General features: G+C 36.7%; 1 protein-coding gene across 2 annotated transcripts in view; it reads right to left on the reverse strand.

Annotated features, from left to right (window-relative positions):
- Positions 1 to 24,100, reverse strand: part of CDC42 (cell division cycle 42) — a 44,393-nt gene extending 20,293 nt beyond the window's left edge. The window contains exon 1 of one of the 2 annotated variants that reach the window (XM_051988301.1): positions 24,044 to 24,095. The gene's annotated coding sequence lies outside the window, so the exon portion shown is untranslated. Of the gene's footprint in view, positions 1 to 24,043 lie in introns of both variants that reach the window. The other variant, XM_051988302.1, reaches the window with a different exon arrangement.
- Positions 24,101 to 24,620: the final 520 nt, after the last annotated feature.

A 24,620-nucleotide genomic window follows, 5' to 3' on the forward strand; every position in this document is an offset into this window, starting at 1 on the left:
ATGAGGGTCAGTGGCGGGAGGGGGAATTTGCGTTAGGGATAAAAGCGCCGACCCTACCCCCTACAGTGCTTCCTCCCTTCGACTGTCTGCTCGATGGTGCGACGCCCGATTCTCGCGAGAACGTAAATAAACTTTGCTTTGCTTCTAGAGATCTATCCAGTTGTTTTATTAATGGTTTCTGACCCACACAAGTGAATATTTGTTTCACCTATTTTATAGAACTGTTATGAGGAAAGCAATTCATGGAATTTTTTTAAAAAGAGAGAAAAGATTCATAAAAGAGAAAAGATCTCTAAAGGTATACCACCAGCTAAGACTCCAATCAGTTATATGTGAAAATTTAGTCTCCCTTTCCCCCTGCAGTAGTTTTACAACCACTTATTTTTGAGTCTGAATGAGTTGAATGAGTCTGAAGATAATAAATACTTAAAAGGAAAGGTCAAAACAAAATTAACAAATTTTGCAATGTGTTTAAAACCAGTTATAGAAACCTGGGAGGGAACTACGCCAATATATTATATATCCTGTTATATTTCCTATCGAAAATCTGTCATATCAGTAGCAAGAAAAATGAAACTATCTTACTAATAGCCATCTTACTATGAAGTGATGTTAAAATATTTAACACAAATAGTTCAGTATTCCCTCTCCAAGAATCAAGTGCCATATGTTCATTAATTCATTTGCAATGTGATGGGTCTGCCAACTTGAAGTATGAAATAGCACTGATTCTAGTGGTCACTGACAAAATTATGAAATTGGCGATCCCTACTCTCCTAATACATTACTTCCCTCCTGGCGCTTGAGACAAGCAATGATTTTGATGTGGTTTTACTTTGTGACAGCAATGGTCATGAATATGTTTCTATTAAACTAAAAGATTCACAAAAAATCTGACTTCCCATCAATAAAGCTGAATTAAGATGCTTTCCCCATTTATATCCATTGAGTGCAGAATTTCCAGCTTTAGATGGGTGTGGGTGGCTGTGGGTATGTTCTTATTTTGCCGGTCTTTTTAGAATGGATTTTACTCCAAGAAAAAGTGTCAAAGTTGACTGTGTCACCTCCTCCTCCTCTTCATCATAGCATTTATAAAAAACACTTTAAGATTTACAAAGCATTTTGCATATGTTTTCTCACTTGATAAATTCCAGTAGTTCCCGATTGCTTTCAAGAATAAGTGGAAAATCCTGTTTGGCTTTTAAAGCCTTTCACAACCTGACCCTGTTTCCCTTTTCAAATTTCTTACACTTTGCCTGCTTCCACATAGCCTCCCCTATTCAGTGACAGCTGGATTACTGGCTGTCCCCAATGACCTGGAATGCTAACCTATACCTCAACTAATCCATCAATTAACATTAAGCATCTACTACATGCCAGGCACTGTTAAGGGTGAGAGGTAAAAAAGGCAAAAGATAGTACCAATCCCCAAGGAGCTGGCAAGTCTAATCAACTGCCTCATAAGGCCACATTGCAGGGTTTTTTGTTTTTTTTAAGATGGAGAAACTTAAGATGTTTATTGATAAAAAAAAAAAAATCAATTAAATTACTTATTATGTCCAAATTAATTTGTTGTATTCTCTAGGTTTCTTTCATGTGGCTATGCCCCTGCCAAGATAATTTTAATTTCACCTTTAGAAAGATGGAAAAAACCTTCTCTGAGCTCTCCCATTGTATGTTACAAATATAAAGCATTTACTATGTTATAAAGAAATTAATGAATGAATGGGAAACTGATTCTTTAAAAAAAAAAAAAAGACTTAAAATTTAAAAATCCTTATTTCACAAATAAATATTCTATTATTCAAGTGTCAAAAGAAATATTTTCTAGGTCAGCCAGTATACTGAGAAAGGCAATGTAGGGCAAACCAAAGAATTAAAAATAGCAGGACTTGAGTTCAACCTGTAGCTCTCCAGCCTAGGGCAACTCTCTAACTCTATCCCCCCTGTCTTGTCTGTCTCTCCTTCTAGCTCTATTATCCAAAGAATCCACACCCATCAGATTGTCTTAAGATGACAGAAAAGGAAAATGACAAATGCTGCAGAAGCTGTATGAAAACAGATACACTAATCCTTGTTGGTGGAATTATGAATTGGTTCAACTTTTCTAGAGAACAATTTGGAACTAAACCCAAAGGGCTATAAAACTATGCATACCCTTTGACCCAGGAATATGCTACATCGATCAAAGAAAAAGGAAAAGGACCCATATATTCAAAGGTACTAACAGCAGCTCTTTTGGTGGTGATAAAAAGCTGGAAAATGAAGAATTTGTCCATCAAATGAGGAATGGCTAAACAAATTATGTTATATTAATGTGATGGAATATTATTGATGTGGGAAAGATTCCTTTCTAGATTCCCACCCCCTCCTAGTTAATATAATTACCCTTTAACTCACAAATCCTGGTCTCTTTGTATTCCAATAGAAGATCCAGACCTGTCCCAGCCCCACCCGGATCTGAGTCAACTTTGGGGCTACACCCAAAAAGCCCCTCTAGCTAAATCTCCTATTATAAAAGGGCCACACTGGGAACCCCCTCTTTGCAGAAGTCCCAAACATGCTAGCCATATGAGGACCCTCTGTCCATTAGACCTTCTGTCTGGTGCCTTCCTTTTCTCTACCTTCACCTATCTCCTTACTTCCAAACCCAATAATAAACCTCTTTTATCAATCTAGCTCTCGGGCCAATAAAAGCCTTTATTGGGGACTCACGCTGCTACTAAATCTCATTTATTCCCGTATCTTTGCGCTGAATCAAAGGGGGTTGCAGGGGAGCTGTTTGATGCTGTTTGATTCCCTGTACCCCAAACCTGCCACTAGACCTCAAGTAAATCCTAATTTCATTTAGGTATCCCAAATCTAGACCTCAACAATATTATACTTTAAGAAATGAAGGGGCGATTTCAGAAAGACTATCTGAACTGATATGAAATGAGCAGAACTAGGACAACAATCTCCACATAAACAGCACTATCATAAAGATAATCAACTGTGAAAATCTTAGGAACTCTGATCAATACAATAAAACAACACAACTCTAAAGGATTCATAATATAAAATGTTCTCCACATACAGACAGATAACAATGGACTCGAGTGCCAACTGAAACGTGTTTTTTTTTTTAATTTATTTTCTGGAAAACATGTAATTGAGAAAATATTTTACATGACTTCATATGGATAATGGATACTATATTTCTTGCCCTTGGGGATAAGAGAGAAAATTTTGTAGTATTAAAAAATGTGTTTGTTTTTTTTTAAATTAGTAGCATTACATTAAGGTAAAAAAAAAAAAATTAGTTCCTCAAACTCATTTTTCTCCAGACAACATACTTCCATGAAGCAGGCTCTGTCTGAGCCAAAATTGTCCTAAGTTATAATCCAATCTTCCTATAAATTCAACTGACATGACTGACCTAAATATGAAGGAACTCTCTTATCCCAGGCATTAACAATTGGCTTTTTACAATATACAAGTATCACATTCAAAACACTTTTCTTCAAACACATAGTCACTTAAAATAAAATTATAATTTATTATGCAAGTATGTATTAAAGACATATATAAGATACACATACACACAAACATACATTCTATATAGTATATATATTTTGCCTTGGGGTAACCATTTGTTTTCATCCATACCAGAATACTACCCTGAAATTCAACTAGCACAAAATCAGCAAACTTAAGTTCCCTTCTACCTTACTCAACCTTGGTCTCCCAAACCAACCATTAGTTTTTAGTTTAAAGGAAAAACAAAAGCAAGCAATTAAAATACTGAAAAGAAAAGAATCTGAACATTTTGAAAAGGTGAGTCAGCCACTGAACTCCATACGAGGCAAAAACCTCTCAACAGTTCTAGACTATCTCATTTACAGCCAGAAATATGGAAGTCTATTTTGAACTTTATTTTCTATCACACTACACAGTAAATAGAAAGTAATTTTTGAACATTTTTTCAAAGTCAGTTGCAGACTTACTAGAGGTGTGCTTCCCCTAATATCAATATTTCTTAGATAAGACTATCTTATTTCTGAAAGCCACAGGAAGCTGGTTTTTATAAAACCTTGACTGATTTTACTAATAAGGACAGTTTCCACTTTGAAAATTGCCAAATTAGATGAATTTTTTAAAAATTGTTTTCCTTAGTGAAAAATAGAATATCTTAATAAAATTTCAATAACTCCAAATAAATTTCATAAAATTAATCATTTCTTCATTTTCTCATCAATTATCAAATTGCTTACTTACATTACTTTCCATCTCTAGCTAGCGCAATAATTAAAAAATCAAATTCCCCCAAAAAATTTCCCTTGTGCTAACTTATTTCACAGTGGTAAAAAGAAGTGGATTAGAAGAGAATATTTGAACTGGATAATAATGGCAACAAGGACCTTTTTGGAACTAGTTTTATTACATGCTTCCCTAATTCAAGAATAGCAAAAACTAGCAAAACACCGCAGGGGTTCTTCATTTTTTGTCATTGACCATTTCACCCTTTCTCCACCTTCTCAAGATCTCCACATCTGAGGCAGGCAGCCTATGGACTTCTCAAAAAATTTTGAAATATGATAAAATATAAAACTTATAATTAAAATGAGAAGCTTCAGGAACCCCAGGTTAAGAACCCTGAACCCCTGTTCTAGAGAGTAAGAGGAATCAAAGTATTACAACTGTCCAAAATCCACTGTAGTAATAGCTTAAGTAAGTTAATAAGTATTACTAAGTACAGACATTTCTATGGCTGCACAGGGTACTTATCTTTAGAAATCACCCAAGAAAAAGTAGCACCCTCTATTTCTTTACAGGAAGAAAACAATCATTAAATCAATGAACAAATACTTGACTACCCCTCAAAGCAAAGCAGGATGAGAAAATATGTGCATTTTTATGAAAGCTATTATTATTTCCTTACCATAAGTGCCTCACAATTTGTTAATTTGTAAAAAAAAGTCAGCTAAATGACAAAAATGTTGCTGCCTAAGGAAAAAAAGCTCTAATCCTTTCCAATTGCAAAATTAATCTGGAAGAGACAACACCCTCCCACTTGGAAAAGAAATAGTTGAGTATATATATAGCATAGTAGTACTACTGATCAGTAATTCTGGATAACAGCTCCAATCCATGGGTTAATTTTGTTTTTCATAGATATGGAAGGAGGAGGAGGAGTGTTGAAATCAGATTTAATACTATAAACAGCCTCAGGAGTCATTAATAATGTCCTTTCACTTCAAAGATGAGAAAATTGAAGCTCAAAATTATCTTTGTTGTCCAAAGTAATGTGAGTAGCAAGCAGTAAATCTAGAATCTGATTTCTATGTAACATGAGATGAAAGGTAACTGAGAAATGACTGGCACTAAACCCAAATAATAGTATTAAAAACTTTTTTCTTTTTAAAATCAATCCTCAAGGTTTGGTTTGTAGACCAGAGCTATCAAAAAATCCCTCTTCACTGTTTTCCTTCTATTAATCTGATGGAAAGCTAGACTTTGTAGAATTGTTATAGTCATCATAAAAGCAAAATTCAAGAAATAGATTTCAATGCTAAAGTCTAATAAATTGGATTCTGAGAGCAGTGGACAATTCCCAACCCCTCAAGCAAATTTTAAGATATGACTGCAATGATCACAGAGGTAACCTGCCCCCAACTATCTCTTTCATTAACTCTGACTGATCTACTGTATTACAGAGAAGCCCCTCACAAAAAGTTATCAGCTGAAAACATAAGGACAAAAGCCAAACAAAAGTTAACAAATGGCTCCTAATTTGAGAGGGAAGAGGAAGACTGGACAATGATTTTGGTTTGGGTTTGTTATTTTTTCATTTTTCCCAAGAACATTTTGTCTTTTGAAAGACTGAAAGCTTTTTAGTCACTAATTTCAGAATTATAAATGAAAGATCATGTACTATTCTCCCCCAAAGCACCCAACTGAAACAGAAAGAACCAGCTTGCAGCCAGTTCCTCTTCTATTATTCATTAACTTCAGTAAATAAGGGGGCTGGCAGTCACTAGGAGCAAAGAATACATGGTTTCAAGTCCCGCCTCACACACTAGTTGGGGACAAATTAGTATTTTATCTCTGATGTTTTGGGGCAATTATTCTGGACTATACATTTCAGAAAATGTTCCAAATGGCATTACCAGGAGAGTTTTCTTAGTATTCCCTATACCATTGAAATCACACTCCCTGTCCCTATGCCTATAATTTACTTACTTCACAATACAATTTTCAACATGAAAAGCAAGATACTCATACTTGCTTTGGAAGGAAATGTTAGAGATCAATAACCAAACTGCCTTGTTTTTATTAATAAAATGAAACATTTATAGCACATTAAAGTTTGCAAAGCACTTTACACAGTCTTATTTTCTCCTCACAATAACTCTTGAGATATAGGCTCTACTATAATCCTCACTTTATAAATGATTAAAATGGCTATATGGATAAATTAAGATGTTCAGGATCATACAGAGTATGAATTCAAATTTAGGTCTTTCTGATTCCAAGTCCTGAATTCTCTGTCCAATGTTCCACCCTACCCCCTTAACAAATTAAGAAACTTTGACCCAGAAAAAGGAAATTAACCTTTTTCCTTTTCAACTCAAGATTACAAGGATTTGATTAGTATCTAAGGCTTTTTCTATAACGAAATCAATTGAGAAACTGGAAGCACTTTATAATTCTTAAATTCTACATAAAGGCAGTATGATTCCAATACTGTATTTCAGCATTAGGTACCAATGTCATTTTCAAAAAGGACAAAAAAATAGGATTCAGTACCTCCATCGTTAGAAAGCCTTTTAATGACAAGTGAAACAATTCTTGTACACCAATAAAGTGAACATTAGGAAAATTCAATGACAAAATGTTATTGTGTTTGACTAAATTTCTAAACAAATAAGGACACTTAAAGCTTGATGTTATAGAGGTACTTTCAAATGTTGCCCAGTACAAAATATCTTCAGATATTTGGCCTAAACATGGACTGTGGAATTTTCTGCCCAAAACTGTTTTTGTATCCAAATAGTATTTTGCACATGTAAGCACTTAAAAAGTGTTTGTTAAATTAATTCATTTCTCCTACAACATTAGGAAATTAGGTGAAGTTAAAAACAAAAGATCTCAACATTTTTAATTGAATTAAGTTTATCACCTACATTATGCATGCATGCATGTATATATGTATATATAAATCAAACAGTAATAATAAATGAATTTCAGTTTTTCGACAAATTATCTTGGATCTAGACTTAGATCTTTGTTACATCTCTATTTTTAAATTCATAAACCCATGGTTCAAATTTGTACTCTGATCCCCTTACAAGGAGTATCTCCTTTCCCATGTTCCTAACCAATAAGGGCAAGGGCATGGAAATCAAAAATAATCCCTAAATGAAAAACAAAAATATCCTTCTCACACCTGTAGCTGCAAACAACCCCCTCAGATCTTTAGCTGCAAAACAGGGACTATATTTCATCTCCAGATGGAACTGGCAGATGGTTTGGTGCAATCTTTAATTCTTGGGAGCTGTCACCATCAGAAATTGTGGCAGCAGAGAAACAGGCTGTCAAAGTTCCCCCATCTTCTCAGCAATTTCCAAATACCCATTTAGTCAAATGCTTTGAGCTTAGGTATGTCGGTCACTCAGTACATTTTTGGTTCCCATATAATTTCTCTGTTCTTTACTCATCCCCGAAATTTTCCTTAAATGGCTTAACACTTTCAAATTCTACCCAATCATCTTCCTTTAAAGACTGCCTCCAAGTTTTTCTAACTATCAACCAATGACTTCCTTCTCTGACTTCATGACAACCTATAATAACCATATAATTCAATCATCTTCTGAGTTCTTGACTTCACCAATAAAATTAAGGACATTTGCAGATATCCCTCTTTTCCTCCACTCATCTCACAATGGACCTTGGCAGTTTTTCACTATTCCTTCTTTGCTCATAACTAAGATGAAGAGATAGATCTTCACCTTGCATTAATATTTCACCAATAACTTCCTGATTCTATTCCCCCACCCCCACCTCCATCTCCAGACTTCTGCAACAAAAATGCCCTCACAATTACACTCCATTGTCACATTCAGTCTCTCAGTATCTACTGGCTCTTTCCCTAGGGCCTACAGACACACATCCATGTCTTCCCAATGCTTAAAAAGCTCACACTAAATGCAACAATCCTTCTAGCTACATTAATGTCCTCTTTCTTTCTTCTCCTCTGTGACAGAACTCTGAGAAAGCTATCTACACTAAACTGATTCCCTCTGCAATCTGGCTCTTGGATTTTAACCTTCAAATAAAACTGTCTTCTCCAAAGTCACAAATTGTTAAATCAAACAGGCATTTCTCAATCATCTCCACTTTAGTTTCCCTGCTTTCTTCAAGACAACACAAATCCCATTTTCAGCAGTCTTTCCTCATCTCTCCAACTGTTATTTCCTACCCTGCTCAGATTTCATTCCATCTATTGTGTACTGATCTTATACGTACCTACTTTTTATACATTGTTTTCCCTTTTTATATAAACTCCTTGAGATGAGGTGCTGCACACAATAAGTATTTATTAAAATGCCTGATTGTCAGTTATGTTGCTAAAATTTATGCTACATGACAGTGGGGAACCATTTTGACATTAATATTTCCCCAGGCGCCCATGATGCATATATCATGACTATTTAAAGCAGAGTATAATGGAAAACAAAATGGATCTGAAGTCAAAAGACCTGAGTGACTCTCCTCTACCACTCATTTTCCTGTGTTACTTTGCAAGTCATTTACTACCTTTGAAGATCCTTTGAAGAACCTTGAAGATTTTATTTTGTTCCTTTTCTATAAAAGGATGGATGATTTCTAGAGTCCTTTTGTAGGTCTAAAACTCTGTGCTCCCATAATATATAACATGTTTAAATGCTTTATATTTAAAATATTAGTTCTAGACCTAACTTTGAGATGATAAAATATACGCATATTTTTTGTTTCCACAAAAGGGATCTAATTTTTTACAAAAGTAAACCTGACAAGCATTGATTTATTGTAAGCCAGGGTGGCTGGAAGGATGATAGTGTCTTTATAGGGAAGTTAAGAGGGGTGAATTTGAGGGGAAGCTTAGGATTTCAAATGTGGACATGCCAAGTTTAAGACCCCTGGTTTGAGATATTCTGGAGATGCGAGATCAAAGGTCAACAGTGAGGTTAGAACTATATAAGTAGATCTGACAATTAGCCTAGAGATGATAGCCACATCTACAGAAACTGATTAGATAACTAGGTTAAAAAAAAAAAAAAAACTAGGTAAAAAATCAGCAAAGGAAAAGAAAGTCTTGCCAGGATCAAACCCTGGTGCAGACGTATATTTAGCTGACAAAACCTAAGACAATCCAGAAATGTAATAGGAAGAAAATTTGGGAGCCAGCAATGTCCTGAAAACCTACAGAAAAATAAATGACGGTGTCAAAAGTACAGAGAGGTGAAGCAGAATGAGAACTAAGAAAAGGACATTAATTTTGGCAATTAAGGGATCAATGATAACTTTGGAGAGAACAGTTTTGGTTTAATCATGTTGAGAAGACAAGTAAGGAGGAGGAGGAAAGGAAGTACAGGTGCCTATTATGGATAGCCTTCTTAAGGAGTATAACCTCAAAAGGGAAGACAGATACAATAGCTATAGAAGGAAGACAGATCAAAAGTGGATCCAATGAGCACTTTCTGAGATAGGAGAGAATTATTAGAGGGAAGACAGTCTTTTGGTAGAGAAGGAATGGAATCATGAAAGATTTGCTTTAATAAGAATAAAGGACCACTTCTTTATGTGAGATGGAGCCAAATGTAGTGGTAGAAGCCACCTGGATGATATGAAATGAGGAGGGGAAAAGAGGGAGCTCTCCACAAATTGTCTCAATTTTTTCAGTGAAATAACGAAACACCTTCAGCTGAGGACATAAAAAGAGGAGAGAGATGGGAGGCTGAAGGGGGATGAAAGGTTTGTAAAAGCTACAATGTAGAGTGAATATACAATGAAGACCCAGGATCAAGTAACCCATGTATAGTGAATCAGGACGGCAGTTTCATGATTATTTTCCACTCCATATGAGTAGAAAGAAAAACTAGCACAGTTGGAATGATCAAGGGGAAGGTCTGGCAGGGTAAGATTAACCCTAGGGATGAGAGTATGAAGAATTCAAGATAATAGGGCAGAACTGAACTGGATTTTTCAGAGGATAAGATGGGGAAGAAAGGAGAATGTACCCAGTAATCCAATATAGGTTAATGACCTGGGAAAAAAGTATGGGGTCAAGGGATTGATGATCAAAGATGAAGACAAAGAACAAGGTTTGGGTCTACAAGGCAGAAGTTTCCTTCCTACAATTATCATCAGATAAAGGAATTTTCAGAATTAATGAACATAGAAATGGGACATTTGTGAATGATGATCAAGATGAAGAGTATGATCATCTCTGTAGTTGAAGGGAGATGGAGGAACAGATGATGGGAAATGGGGCAAAATGAGCAACTGGGAGGTAAGGGTGACTGAGGAAGAATTAATATCTATGCTAGTATGAAAGGCAGAAGTCGAGAAGGAAAGACTGTGAGACAGGCATTGAACTTAAAGAAAAAAGAAAGGAAGTGACTGCCTAGAGACTCTTAGACAAGTTACCAGAATTTAAATAAGGTTGTATATATGTATTGAATGAACTTCAAAGGAAAAGAGATTATTCGAGTGGTAGTGGAGTTTCATAGTAGGACGCAGCAATGGGGAAACAAGGAATATTCTAAATTTTTTAATTCAACCAATAATTTGTACCATATTTGGTGTCAAAATATTTGACACTATTAGCAGAGGCAGGCTCTGGGAAGCTAATTTTCTGTTCTTTAACTCAAATAACATTATCTATACAGCACTCAGCACAGTACCTGGCACATAAGTAGGCATTATATAAATATAAAAAAATAAATGCACATTCCCTTCCCATTACAAAATTCAACAAAAATTTTGAATTACTCCTGTACTTTGAAGTAGTATAGCTGGTCATCAAGGGAATGGAATTGGACAAGGATATATATATATAAAGATTGAATTAAATTTTTACTACTCAAGAACAAAATTAAAAGTCTACAAGTTGACAATAAACTATTTCTGCTCTTTTAGCAGAAGTAAAGCACAAAGAAGATTAGCAGAATATTTATTAAGGACTTACTTGTTCAGAACTATAACTGTGCAAAATATTAATTTGGCCCTAAAAATTTATAGTCTTATTAAGCAGATAAAAGAGGGATCCATTAACCTGGCATCTAGAGAATGGTGAACAGTTAGTATTTAAGGTAAAGGATACACAGAGAACATTTCAAACTGAACTTTTTATATGTTTCAAATTCAACCTGTCCAAAACTGAATCATCCCTTTCTCAAAACTCATACTTCTTCCAAAATTTTCCAATTACTATCAGAAAGGCACCATTATCTGACCAACAGGATGATTTCAGAAAAGCCTGGAGAGACTTACATGAACTGATGCTGAGTGAAATGAGCAAGACCAGGAGATCATTATATACTTCAACAACAATACTACATGATGATCAATTCTGATGGACCTGGCCATCTTCAGCAATGAGATGAACCAAATTCATTCCAATGGAGAGTAATGAACAGAACCAGCTACACCCAGCGAAAGAACTTTGGGAGATGACTAAGAACCATTACATTGAATTCCCAATCCCTATATTTTTGTCCGCCTACATTTTGGATTTCCTTCACGGGCTAATTATACACTATTTCAGAGTCCGATTCTTTTTGTACAGCAAAGTAACATTTTGGACATGTATACTTATGTTTATACTTTAACATATTTAATATGAATTGATCATCCTGCATCTAGGGGAGGGGGTGGAGGGAAGGAGGGGAAAAATTGGAACAAAAGGTACGGCAATTGTCAATGCTGTAAAATTACCCATGCATATAAGTTGTAAATAAAAAACTGTTATAAAAAAAAAAAAGAAAGAAAGAAAGGCACCATTATCCTTCCAATTACTCAGTTACAACTTCAGTCATCTCCAATTCCTCACTCTCCTTCAAGTCCAAAAATGCTTATTGATTGCAAAGGGAAACTTGAGAATAGCCTAAATGTAGCACATGGATGAGTCCCCAGCAGTGGTTGGAAATATATAGTAAGGTAGATTAGGGAATAAAGGCTTATACAGAAGAATGACCAAAGCAATAGTTTGGAAGATTAACCTGGTAGTAGTTATCTTTTCTTCTCCCTTAAACTACACTTCCTTTGAGTTCATCAGCTTCTATGAATGTAATAATTATCATCCCTATTTTGGTGATTCTCAATTCCAAACCTCTAGACTGTATAGGACTAGAATCACATCTACTGCCTATTGGACATCTTAAACTCAATATGTCCCCATTTCTGAATTTCCATATTACTGTGAGAACACCATACTGAGGACAACATCCCGGATCAATCTAAGTTGGTAGCTGTGAATATAATTCTTCAGACACCCATTTGGAATTTTCTTGGCAAAAGCACTGGAGTAGTTGCCATTTCCCTCTCCAGCTTATTTTACAGATGAGGAAAATGACACAAAGAATTAAATTAAGTGACTTGCCCAATGACTTTCCACACAGCTAATTAAGTGTCTGCAATCAAATTTGAACTCAGGAAGAGCGCCTTTCTTCCTGACTCCAGGCTGGGCACTTCATTTACTGAACAGACTAGTTCTAATCTAAGCAATTTCCCCCCTCAACTCTTCACTTTCACTTTCCCCATATCCAATTTGTTACCAAAGTCTGCCAATTTTACCTTCTAACTACTCTTGTAAACAAACACCTCCTTTTTGCTTCTAACATTGCTACCACTCTAGTGCAACTCATCACCTCACATCCTCAACTACTTCAATAACTTTTTGTCTTCCTAGTAGTACAAGTCTCTTCCCACATCACTCCATTCTCTAAAAAGTGAAAATAACTTTCCTGATCATGGTCATAAATTAAATACAATTCAGAGGTTCCCTATGAACTTCAGGATCAAAAAAGAAAATTCTGTTTGATATTTACAATTCTTTCACATCTTTTCAAGTCATTCTATATCTCTCTCCCTCACATTACAGTGCCTTCATGCTCTTCCTTGAACATGACATCCCGTTGCCCTCCATCGTCTCCTGAATCCAGTCTTTTTCACTGACCATCTCCCTTGATTTGGATTCTCTCCCACTTTGGCTCTATCTTCTGACTGCTTCTTTCCAATTCCAGCTAAAATTCCACTTTCTATCCAGAAATCTTTCCTAACCTTATGTAGTACCATTTTTCCTGTTGACAATTTCAAATTTATATCCCATCAACTTCATTCATGCATAACCTAATTTTTTTTCTGTGTTGTCTCTCCCATAACTGTAAATTTCTTGACAGCAGGAAGTCGAGTATCTTAGTATTCTCAGCACTCAGAACAGTACCTGGCACCTTATAAATGCTTAATGCTAACTGACTACAAGGTAAACTGGAAATGAGACAAGTTATGGGAATAAACGTTAAATCACCATGTCCATGATACAGATGAACCATGAAAGAAAGAAATAATAGTTAAGAGATTGTTAAAAGTTGTTAAGAGGTAAACATTGCCTAATTTAGCTAGCCTCCTAGAAAAATGGAGTTGTCCTGACAGAAATAAAAAGTTCTTACGAGATACAAGGCACCTTATTGAATATTAGATATAGTTCTAGCTAGCTATGGAGCCTAAAAGACCTTAGGGTTCAAGTTCTGTTTCTGATACACACTAGCTATGTGATCCTGGGCAAACCACAATCTCCCAGATCCATGAAATCACAAGTCTATTTCCTCTCATTTCTAAAAGGTACAAAATTCCGTTCTCCAAGAAAATGTACATATTGATGATTATATTAAAGCATAGGCATTTAAAAAAAAAAAACTTTTCTCAGAGCAGCTAGGTGGCGCAGTAGACTCCTGAAGTCAGGAGGACCCAAGTTCAAGTCTGAATTCAGCCACTCAACACTTCCTAGCTGTGTGACCCTGGGCAAGTCACTTAACCCCAATTGCCTCAGGGGAAAAAACCACCCTCTTTTGTTGTCACTCTTACTTAACCAATGAAATGACAAAGACTTAAGAAAATGTCAATCTCATGCAGATACCCACTGTTAGGAATATAACCTAAGAGGTAGAAGATAAAAAGGACTCATGGATACCAAAATATTTATAATAGCAAAGAACTGGAAACCAAATAGATATCAAATGATGAAAAGATAAATTGTGGTATATGAATGATGACATATATGTGGTATATATGACTATGAAAAATTCAAAGTCAAGAAGATTTGTATGAAATGATGCAAAATTCAGTAAATTAAACTAGATAAATGATAAATAATGACAATAGTATTAAAAGAATGCTCTATAGTTATAATGACCAGAAGGGTCCCCCTCCCCCCATTCCTCTCCTCCCAGAAAAATGTGAAAAGCCACCTTCTCCTTTCTTTTAAGAAGGTAACTTAAGAAAGAGCAATCTTTGTTTAAATCTGGCAAACACTCAAATTTTGAAACCAAATTATGGAAGCATTTTAACTTAAGATTCCACAAGATCCCACCACTAGCAAGCTGTACCAACCAGAGCTCTGACTTTTTGACACTTTTCAATTGCAAAACAATCGTTTTAACACAAAAACATAACATTAAAAACAGACCGAGATTACCAATAAGGCTTTAAGGAGTCTGGTGAGTCACTGTGGAACTGGGGAAGATTTAAATTAATCCCACATTCCCAAAACACTAGCGTGGACTACAAGCAAAAGTTGTAGTTATGGTGCATCTGGGTTAACTGACTCAGGTGGATCCATGTGGGGACCTTGGGGACTCTTAAAGCAGAACAATATAAGGTGTTTTGTTTGGGGGAGAAGATGGACAGATGCTTTTAGCACTCTGCTTATCAGTTTTTAATCCTTTTCAACAGCTTTTACCCACAAGAAAAATTCTACTATCTAACAATACTGGAATAGGTTGGTTTTTTTTTTTTTTTTTTTGGGGGGGGGGTTGAAAGTAATAGGGAGTTTCAACACTTGAAACACGTAGGCTTCCTGATCTATGAACCAGATTTGGGGGAAGGTTAATAGGAGAAGTAGGACAACACTAAAATGATTTGTTGCTTTACCATTTCTAATAGGCTTTACATTCCTAGGGTTAGATGAGTGAAGAAACTAACACTTAAGAGCAAAAATTCTGTAACACAATGAAATGAGGTAAACTGAGAAATGCTTTAAGATCATAACAAAAACCAACACCATAAACCACAGAAACTATGGATTAACACTTTCCATATACCCTGTGCCATCCAAAAAACCTTCACTGAGAGTCAACTCAACCGGCTTATAGGTTTTCTCGTCACCTTTTAATCTCAATTGTACTAATGTACACACATATAAGACTGTACTGGCTACAAGGTCAGCCTAACTCTTTTTCAAGTAATGTGCTCACAGCAAAGTCATTAACAAATACAGCCAAAATGCTGCTTTCCTTATTCCTTCACCTTTATTTGCAATTTAGATTATTCCAAAACAGTTGTGGTGTGGCAGGCAGACACTTATCCTTCCATTCTTTTTCAGCCGAAATCACTCTCAGGTGATTATCCAGCATAGATGATGCTGCAAAACCAATTCTGTCCTTAAAAATCAGATGGACAATAACCACTTAGGTTTTTCCCCCTATGCTTATAACTACTGAGCTCTTTTGTTTATGGATCTCACTTAAGAGACTAACATGTTCTAACCTTGATGCAATTACTCAATTAAAATATTCAAAAGAAATTCATTAAAAGAGAAGCCACTTGAGCTCTCCAATGAGTTGTCCTCCATGAAAACTGATTGATAAATTATCTTTGATAAGCAGCTTTCATTTTATGCCTTTGCTTTTAATAAAAAAAAAACATAAATTAATCATTACAAAAATTTAAGCATTAATTAAAAATAAAAGTTACATCTCTTGAGGATTACATACACAACTCTGTAAGCTCAACTATTCTGTTTTCCTACCTTCAAGGATGCCTTTGGTACACAATTCCCCCCCCCCCCTTGTGATTTCATTCGTTTAAGGGTCTTGCCAGGAAAGCTTTATCCTTATGCATCTCATGCAATTATAACTGTTCAGCAATGTTGACAGTCTTCGAGGGTCACTTGGATCACAGCTACTGACTCAATGAAGATCAAAATAAGAGCAAAACTTCAAGTAAGATCTTCCTGACTCTATGGGGGGGGGGGGGGGGGGAATCAAAGAAATGGTAAAAATAAGTACAAAGGCTAAGAAATTGATAATTTCTTAGTCACTTTTTTTGTGATCTCATCTGTGTTTATTTTAACTGTTCTTACATTTTTCTGTGGTTTAACATCATTTTCATTTGTTCATGCTATACATCAAGAACTATTGAATTCAAATGTGGTAGATCCATTGACTATCAAATGTGAGACAAATCTTTATAATTCTTTGCTCCACTTTTTTTGTATTCAAAATTTTTTCCAGTTTTTTCATTAAAAGCCTTATAGCTTAACTAACCTAAATTTTTTTTGTTAAATTTTTTTTTTTACATGTATGTTAACTTTTTAAATACACCATTTCTTTGGGAGAGAAAAGTCAGAACAAAAGAGAAAAACCACGACAGAAGGAAAAAAACAATAGAAAAAAAAAGTGAACATAGCATGTGTTGATTTACATTCAATCTCCCCAGTTCTCCTTCTGGATGCAGATGGTGTTTTCTATGAAGTTTGTTGGGACTGTATTTAATCTCACTACACTTTCTAGAAACCTTTTTGCTATTACAGAGATACCAAAAAAACATTCCAACATAAGAATTTTAAAACAATTTTTATTCTAAACTGGTGTTGCCCTTGGCTGCCATACTTCTCCAGACAATCATTTACTGGCTGAGACTAGGTTCTTTGGGTTTCTTTCTGGCAACTGATAATCACTTAATAGACAGGAAATAACTGGTTGATGTAAGAATCATTTCAGAACCATCTGTGCTGAGCCCACACAAGTTGGGCAGAGTAAAAAAACACTATTCACTATTGAAAAACAGAAGAAAAATGAAGAAAAATACATGAAATGCAATTGAGGCAATTCCAAATTGACTTATTAAAACAATCTGGGAAAAAGGGGAAATGGATAAGAGGATATAGACAACTACTGTAAATTACTGCAAAGTAATTTATTTTTTTGGTGATGTTATTTGTTGTTCCCCATGTCCATCACCTCCATATTTTCTTCTTCAGATGTGCAGGATATAAAGCAGTATATAGATAGCAAGTTAAGAGTGGAGAGAACTATCAAAATTTGGATTCAACTCCCTCAGATAACTCTTACTGGCTGTTACATTCTGCAATCTCAATTAAGCTCCCCTTCCTATCCCCCTCCCCAACTCTAAAACTAAGTCGTGATTAAGAAGTTGATCTTTACATGTTGAATAAGTTTGTTCATCTGGAGTTCTCTACACATCTAAAGAATCCAAAAGACACTTTCAAAGGGGTCTCAAGGTCAAAGATCAAAGTATTTCCTCATACCAAGAGGTTTTAATTTCAAATGAGTTACCATATAAAAGGTTTTAGTATACAAATTTAAAAAAGGGATTGAGGGAGTCTTTACTAATTGATATAGCTTAACCTAAAGCAAACCTTAAATTGTTATGAAAGTGCTATGACTAGCTATTATTATTTCTAACACAGTTTGTAGCTATATCCACATAAACAAGACTTTTTTGGAGGAAGGGAATCCTCAATTTTTCATAAACGAAAAAGGACCTGGTTTGCAATGAAGAAGGCCTGAGGCTTCTTCTGTATTACATAAATCATTTGCCTCCTTTCTTATTTCTGAACCCTAGCTTCTAAAATATTTTTCAAAGTCCTCCCTCTAACTATGCATTAAGATGACCATGTATGTGATTATTTCATTTGGAAGATCAACAATTTTTTCTCCTCATCTGACAGAGCAGCATATGAACAGTTATCTTGGTTACTCTTCTCCCCCTTCCCCCCCCCCCCCGTTTTCTGCAAGGCAATTGGGGTTAAGTGACTTAAGTGTCTGAGGCCCAATTTGAACTCAGGTCCTCCCTTCCAGCTAAGCTGCACCATTATATGTATATGTATCCATCTACTGTACCATTATAGCTGTCCCTTGGTTATTCTTTCTGGAAAGGTTAATTAGGAACACTTTAGTAAGAAATGAGAAAACATCTCATGAAACTTATCTTTTGCTGCATGGTAGATAAAGAATCAACTCCTTTATTCGCCTTATTCAAAGAGACAATATACTTGTCTTTTGGCAAGAAAGTTAAGATAGATGGTTCCTTAAGCTTCTCTGATAAGTTTGTCTATTCTTGGGTCACTGAACAAGGATCTTAGATATAATGCCAATTCATAAGATATTATTTATAGACAATTAAAAAATTATTTTAGCAGCCTTTACTCTCTGACCCTCAATACCAAAGCAAAGGATTAGGGAGCCTTTTGTGCATTTTTTCTTTGTTTCATGAGGTAGCCACAACCCAAGGATTCACCAAGTTACCAGTGTTGATAAGCCACTACAAACAGATAGGCTGATCCTTGAAAGCAATTTGTGTCTAAAACCAGTGCAAGACATGCTTAAAATAACTGAAAAAAAAAAAAAAAAAAGATTAGCCAGCAGTGTAGCTTTAAAAAAGGCTTTAAAGTCAAGATCTGAAAACAACTGTTACGTGGAGAAGCCAAAATGCAAACTTGGTTATTCAGTCTGTTCAATCTTAACAGTAGGACCAAAAGAGTCAGCTATAAAGCTGGAAGGGAACCTCAAAGAAAAACCCTCTCATTTTACAGATGAGCAAACTGATGCTCAAGAAGGCCATCAGGATAGTAAAAGTGAATGCTAGAATTTGAACAGATTTTATCACTCTCCTGTTCTTTCCAATGAATTACAATGGATGTAATGGAAATATGTCCAATATGATATGTGAATACAAAAAAGACATGACCTGGGGACACGAATATAAACAAGTTCTCTTCCTATGTGATCAGTCTTCTGACCTGTCCACTAGTAGAGCTAGCAGATTTCCATGGAGCACCTTACATGCATTACCTCAAATAATCCAAGTGAAACTAATAAACATTTAATACCAGAAAGCAGCAAGCATTCAGGAAAGAAACCTCTCAGTGACGAATTCAGGGGAGAGGGAGAAGGAGGTGGGGATGCAAAAGTCAGATGTGCATTTGGGATACAAAAAGTGTAAGATCAACGGGCAATGACAAAGTTACAAGTATCAAATAAAGGAACTAGAAGACACTTGAAACCAAGAAAGCATCCTCAAGTACTTTAAAGTTGTTGACTAATCATAGGCTTAATTATGATAGGTGCAACTAGTCCAACTTCCCTTCTACTCTTGTTTTACAGATGAGGAAACTGGGGCCCACAGGAAGTTCTGTGACTCGCCCATGATCACAGAGTGACAGAAACAGGATTCAAGCCCAGGTTCTCTGACTCCAACTCCAGCACACTTTCCATTCATTGTATCATATTAGTCTAGAATTCCTTTCCAAAGTTTGAAAAGGACTGAAACTATTGCTGTTAATATTCCAAGAAGGCTAAGATCCAGGACACCTGAAAAGCAATTATTCGGATCTAAAAACACTTTAGAAGAATCCACCCTTTAGTAGTTATTTCATTTGAGTTAAGTGGGATGAATAAAAGATTGGAAATGTAAGGATTTCATCACCTATAACTTCCAGGTCAGGTCTGTTTCTTCTTGCACTATTTCCCACTCTTTTTAACATAAAAAACAATACACTTCTTCCAAGTAATTCCAAATTAGAAATCTCTCTTCAGTAGCCATAGTACACAAGTTTTAGTAACTTTTCGGGGCAGAAGCAAAAGCAAGGTAAAGATCATCTCTTCCTTCCACAGAAATTGCTCTCTATTGAGGCCAAAAAAAAAAAAAAAAAAACTGGCCTTAATTAACAGACCTGTTACAACCATAACCCTTTGCACCACCCCTACAAATGCCGATTATCTGTCAGTGTTATAGAACTTATCTTTAAATGCTAATGAATCACTCCCTGTAACTATATGATGAACAAAGCAAAATAAGTAACTTGAGGAAACACAAAATAACCCAAAATTGCTCAAAAACATTAAGCCATGTATTTACTAGGCTAACCAATACAAATTTTAGATTTGAGAGGCATAATACCTAACATTATAGCCAATAATGTCAGAAACTACTGTAGATCTTGGAACTCATGGCACTCACTATAGCAATCCACTTCTTTATTATATACCATACACCTTAAAAATTTCTAATCCCTAACAAGAATTTACTTTTTTTTTTTTGGTAAGAAAACTTATTTTCAAAGTTTTAGATTTCCTTTCTACTAACAAACCTTACTGCACAGAACTCAAATCTAATAAAAATAGTTGGTAAATATAGGTGATCTGAAATCATATCTTTATCATATATTTTAGCCACAATAGAAATATATTTGTCACTAACTTCACTGAGAATTCCTAAAATATTAGAAATTACCTTATCTATATTGTCAAATCTGGAAGCCATGAAGAGCACCAACTTATTTTTCTACTTGAAAAAGTCTGTCATAATCCTATTTTTAAAAAAAGGTGAAAAGGGGAAGAGAAAATAAAGCAACATAGATACTAAAGTCCTCCAGTAGGTTAAGATGTAATAAAAGATTTTAGCTGAAATTTTTAAAATAAGTAATGAAAAGAGTCTAAACATATACCTGGGAATTGGATTCTAGGTTTTAAGGTGAGGGCAGGGAGGAAAGAGGGAACGACCTTGAGGAGATAATTATGATCAGAACTGAAAAGCTATTAATTTTTAAATGAGAAGATAAGGCAGTGAAGATAATTTATGCCCAGAAGAATATATAAGAATATATCACTATATTTTTGAGGTTGTGGTAAAATCTATGGATGGTGACAAGAAGCAGGAAACAATAGTGGAGAAGGGTAATCTATAGATAAGGAAGAACCATAAAAAAAATCAAATTTTAGAGTTACTTAAGAAACATAGATTAAAGAAAAAATACAGAAAAATCCACAAATAACAGACCTATCTACCCTTTTGGCCCGATATGCTTGCAGCAAAGTTACATTCCTTGCTTAATCTACATCACTACATAAATCCATGTAGCAATTAGTTTTACACAAGAAAAATTCAATAAGACTAGACGACTCCCTCAAAGTTGACAAATCTTAAGAGGACAAGTCCCAAAAAGAACCTAGGGAACCCAATTCCAGATAAGTATTCTTTCCATTATACAAGATAAACCAGGATAAAGCAGTATCATGAAAACCTAGAATAGAATGAAGATTTTTAAAAGGAACTAGCCAAAAGAAGCTTGGATAAAATTGTCAAGCTAGGAAGTGAGAATGGAGATTGGGGTTAAACCATGAATTTGAAATACAATTCAGTTGAACATAGACAGCTGAGCATACTTGGCAATTCTAACAAAGTTAGAAAAGTAAACCCTCCTAGTTATAAAGTTGAATACAAATTTTTTTCTTGAAGAAAAGAGAAAGGACCCCAAGGCAGACAACAAAAGAAACAAACAGCATCAAGGAATGATGTATTCAAGGGATTTTATGACTATGTGGGCAACATAGTTTATTTTGAATTTCTAAGACGTATCCTTAACATTCTCTGGATGTAAAAAGTAAATTCATATTTCATTTCTTTTATCTCTTCAATCATTAAAAAAAAAAAGACAGTGAAGCTTCAATAATTAACTAGGATAGGATACAAACATGGAGTATATTCCAACTAAAGAAAAACAAGCTACTAAAATCAAGATTAAATTTTACCAAGCACTGAGCTTCACTGTGATAAGATTTTACCACAACCTCAAAAATATTAGTCTGATGTTAGCTACCCCTAAATTCTCCAGATTGACTTTAGTTCTAAAATTGGATACCCCCTTCCCAATTTCCTACAAAGAACCTCATGATCAGTTAACCTAAAAGAGTTAATTCAGCCGAAGAGCAGGCAGCATAACTAGTGGAAAAGCTGTAGCATTTACAGCTGTTTCAAAGTAGTAATTAATTCAAAATTTAGAGCTAAAAAGGATCGTAGAGGACATTTAACACCAAACTCTTCATTTTACAGGTGAAGAAACTGAGATAGAGTTATTAACTTACCCTGTGTGACAGATATTAAATGTCTATGGAATAATCTGAACCTAGACCTTCCTAACTCCAAGACTAAGTATTCTAATTCTTTACATCACTCCCTTCTCAATGTTTATTTTCTGGGCTTTTAGAAAAAAATTTTTTAATTACTTTGCAAATGAAGGCTGCTACTTATACTCAAGTACCAGAGTCCAGTCTCCGACCAAAAAACCAACAAAATCTAAACTGTGATTACTGCCATATTTAATTAAGCAGTCTAAGTTTCTTACCAAAGTATTAGTTTCTTATAAACAGGTTTAAAAAAAGTCCCATTTTAACATTTCTAAAACAAGGCACTACTCTTTTTAAAGGACAGGTTTTCCAGAAAATTTCAAGCTGAATATCCTGAATTCTTCCAAATATCAAGACCACGTGAAAAATCTCAACTCAAGGATAGTCAGCTCTTTCATATCAAAACTAAAACCTGTGACTTCAGTCCTTTAAGCTCCCCTCGGTACACAAAGGAAAAACCAGTTCAAACTACATGTTCAAACATGAGTTGACCATACTTAATGCAACATACAAGTGTCAAGTTTTGAAAGTACATACACTTCTCCATTACTCCATTTTCTATTCAAAAGATTAGTAATTAGTTTCTACCTGTCGTAAGACCTTTTTATAAATAAAATAAAAATCACTCCTGCTTTTTTTTACAGTCGATTATTTTTTAAAATCCAAAATGCTATTTGTAACTACATACCTAAGTAAACAAAGCCCCTGTGAAATCAGCTGTTTCAAGTTTCACCCTTCCCTCCCCCCGACCCGGATCGCGGCAAAAACGGCCAAAAACCTTAGACTGATGATCAAATGCTATTTTAAAGGCTACTCGAAGGAGGGAGGAAAGGCAATCTTCGCTTGGTCAAGTTCACCTGTAAAAATGACTCAGGGCCGACCTTCTACCAAAGGCACTGAGACAACTGAGGCAAAGGTGGCTCGTCTCCGAAACAACGGGCGAATTGCTGGGCTGCAGTTTGGGAGGTAGGGAAGCCGCCCACAATCACCGGGTGGGAGCCGCGACGAGGCTCCGAGTACAGAGTCAAAACTCTCACCCCTTCACTCGGCAATGACGTAATCTTTCACACTGCATTTGTAGAGGGCTTTTAAAAAAAATAATAAAAGGAACAAAGAAAACGAGTACCCAGGGAAGCGATCAGGTGAGCTTCGCCGAGGGGGGAGGGAAGAGGTCGCGGCCTAGGTGCAGCACCTGGGGGGGTGGGGAGGGTGGAAGGTCCGGATCGCCTTAGCTATGGTGGGCTAGGGGATCCAGCAATTGGGGGCTGCAGAACGAGGGGCTCGCGGGGGCTATCCAAGGGATAGGGGTGGGACAGGAAGGGCGTCGCCGCCCCGGCCCCGGCCCGGGAACCCTGACGGACCCCGCTTTCCCGGGGCGGCGGCGGCAGCGGTGGTTCCGCTCCCCTCCCCCAGCGTAGCAAGATGTCCGCGGCGGGCGGTGAAGCAGGAAGTGGGAACCCGGCCGGAGCGAGGGTAGGCGTTCGGCGGCGGCGGCGGCGGCAGCCCGGCCCGAAACCCCAACGGGTGGGACCCCTCTTCCTCAGCGGCTTCCCTTTCCCCTGTTTCCACCGCGACCAGTGACAGCCCGGCCCGAGCGGAGACCCCCTCGAGCCCCGGCTCTTTCCCCCCCCAACCTCCATCCGCCCCGAAGGACCTGTCCCCGCCACCAAAACGCCCGGACCCCTGCCAGCGCCTTCGCTCGCTAGCGGCTGGCGCCGCGGACCCACCGCAGGCAGAGAAGCATTAGGGGTCGGGTCAGGGGAAAGGGGGGAGTTACCCCCAAAAGAAGCCCCAGTATCCCGTGCACTCACCTCAGCTTCTCCGCCGGGGCGTTGGCAGCACTGCGCGGGGTCTCCTCCGCTCCCGAGCAGGGGCACGCCACTGACGTCAGCGCGTACGCCAACCGGCGCAATGGCTGAATGGGATGGGCAGGCGGAAGCGGAGGAGGTGCCGAAGGACTGAAGAAGCTGCTGCGCAGCTGCACGAAGAACCTTCTCTCTTCCTCCTCCCTCCACCCAGCCTGGTTCACTCGGAGCCCCTCCCGCTAGTTGGACATGCGCAGTGTCTAAAGACACTTCCTCTCTCCGAGCCTCCTCCCTAGAACCTTATTCTTCCTGCAGGGGAGCCCTGTGGATTTGGCCACTGGGGAGCTGAGTTCTAATCACAATCCAAGTAGCCAGTCGTTAATTTGTTAAGCGATACGGAGCAAAAATTAAACAGTCCTTGCTTTACATTCTACCCAGGGAGAAATGTATAAAATAAATAACATTAATAACAAAAGCTACTATTTATGTAGCGCTTTAAGGTTTGCAAAATGCTTCACCAATATCACCTCACTTGAACTGCAGTCAGGAAAGCACGAGTTCAAATCCTGCCTCAGAGAGTTAC

The sequence above is a fragment of the Antechinus flavipes genome, chromosome 3 (assembly GCF_016432865.1).
Source record: "Antechinus flavipes isolate AdamAnt ecotype Samford, QLD, Australia chromosome 3, AdamAnt_v2, whole genome shotgun sequence".
Taxonomy (NCBI): Eukaryota; Metazoa; Chordata; class Mammalia; order Dasyuromorphia; family Dasyuridae; genus Antechinus; species Antechinus flavipes.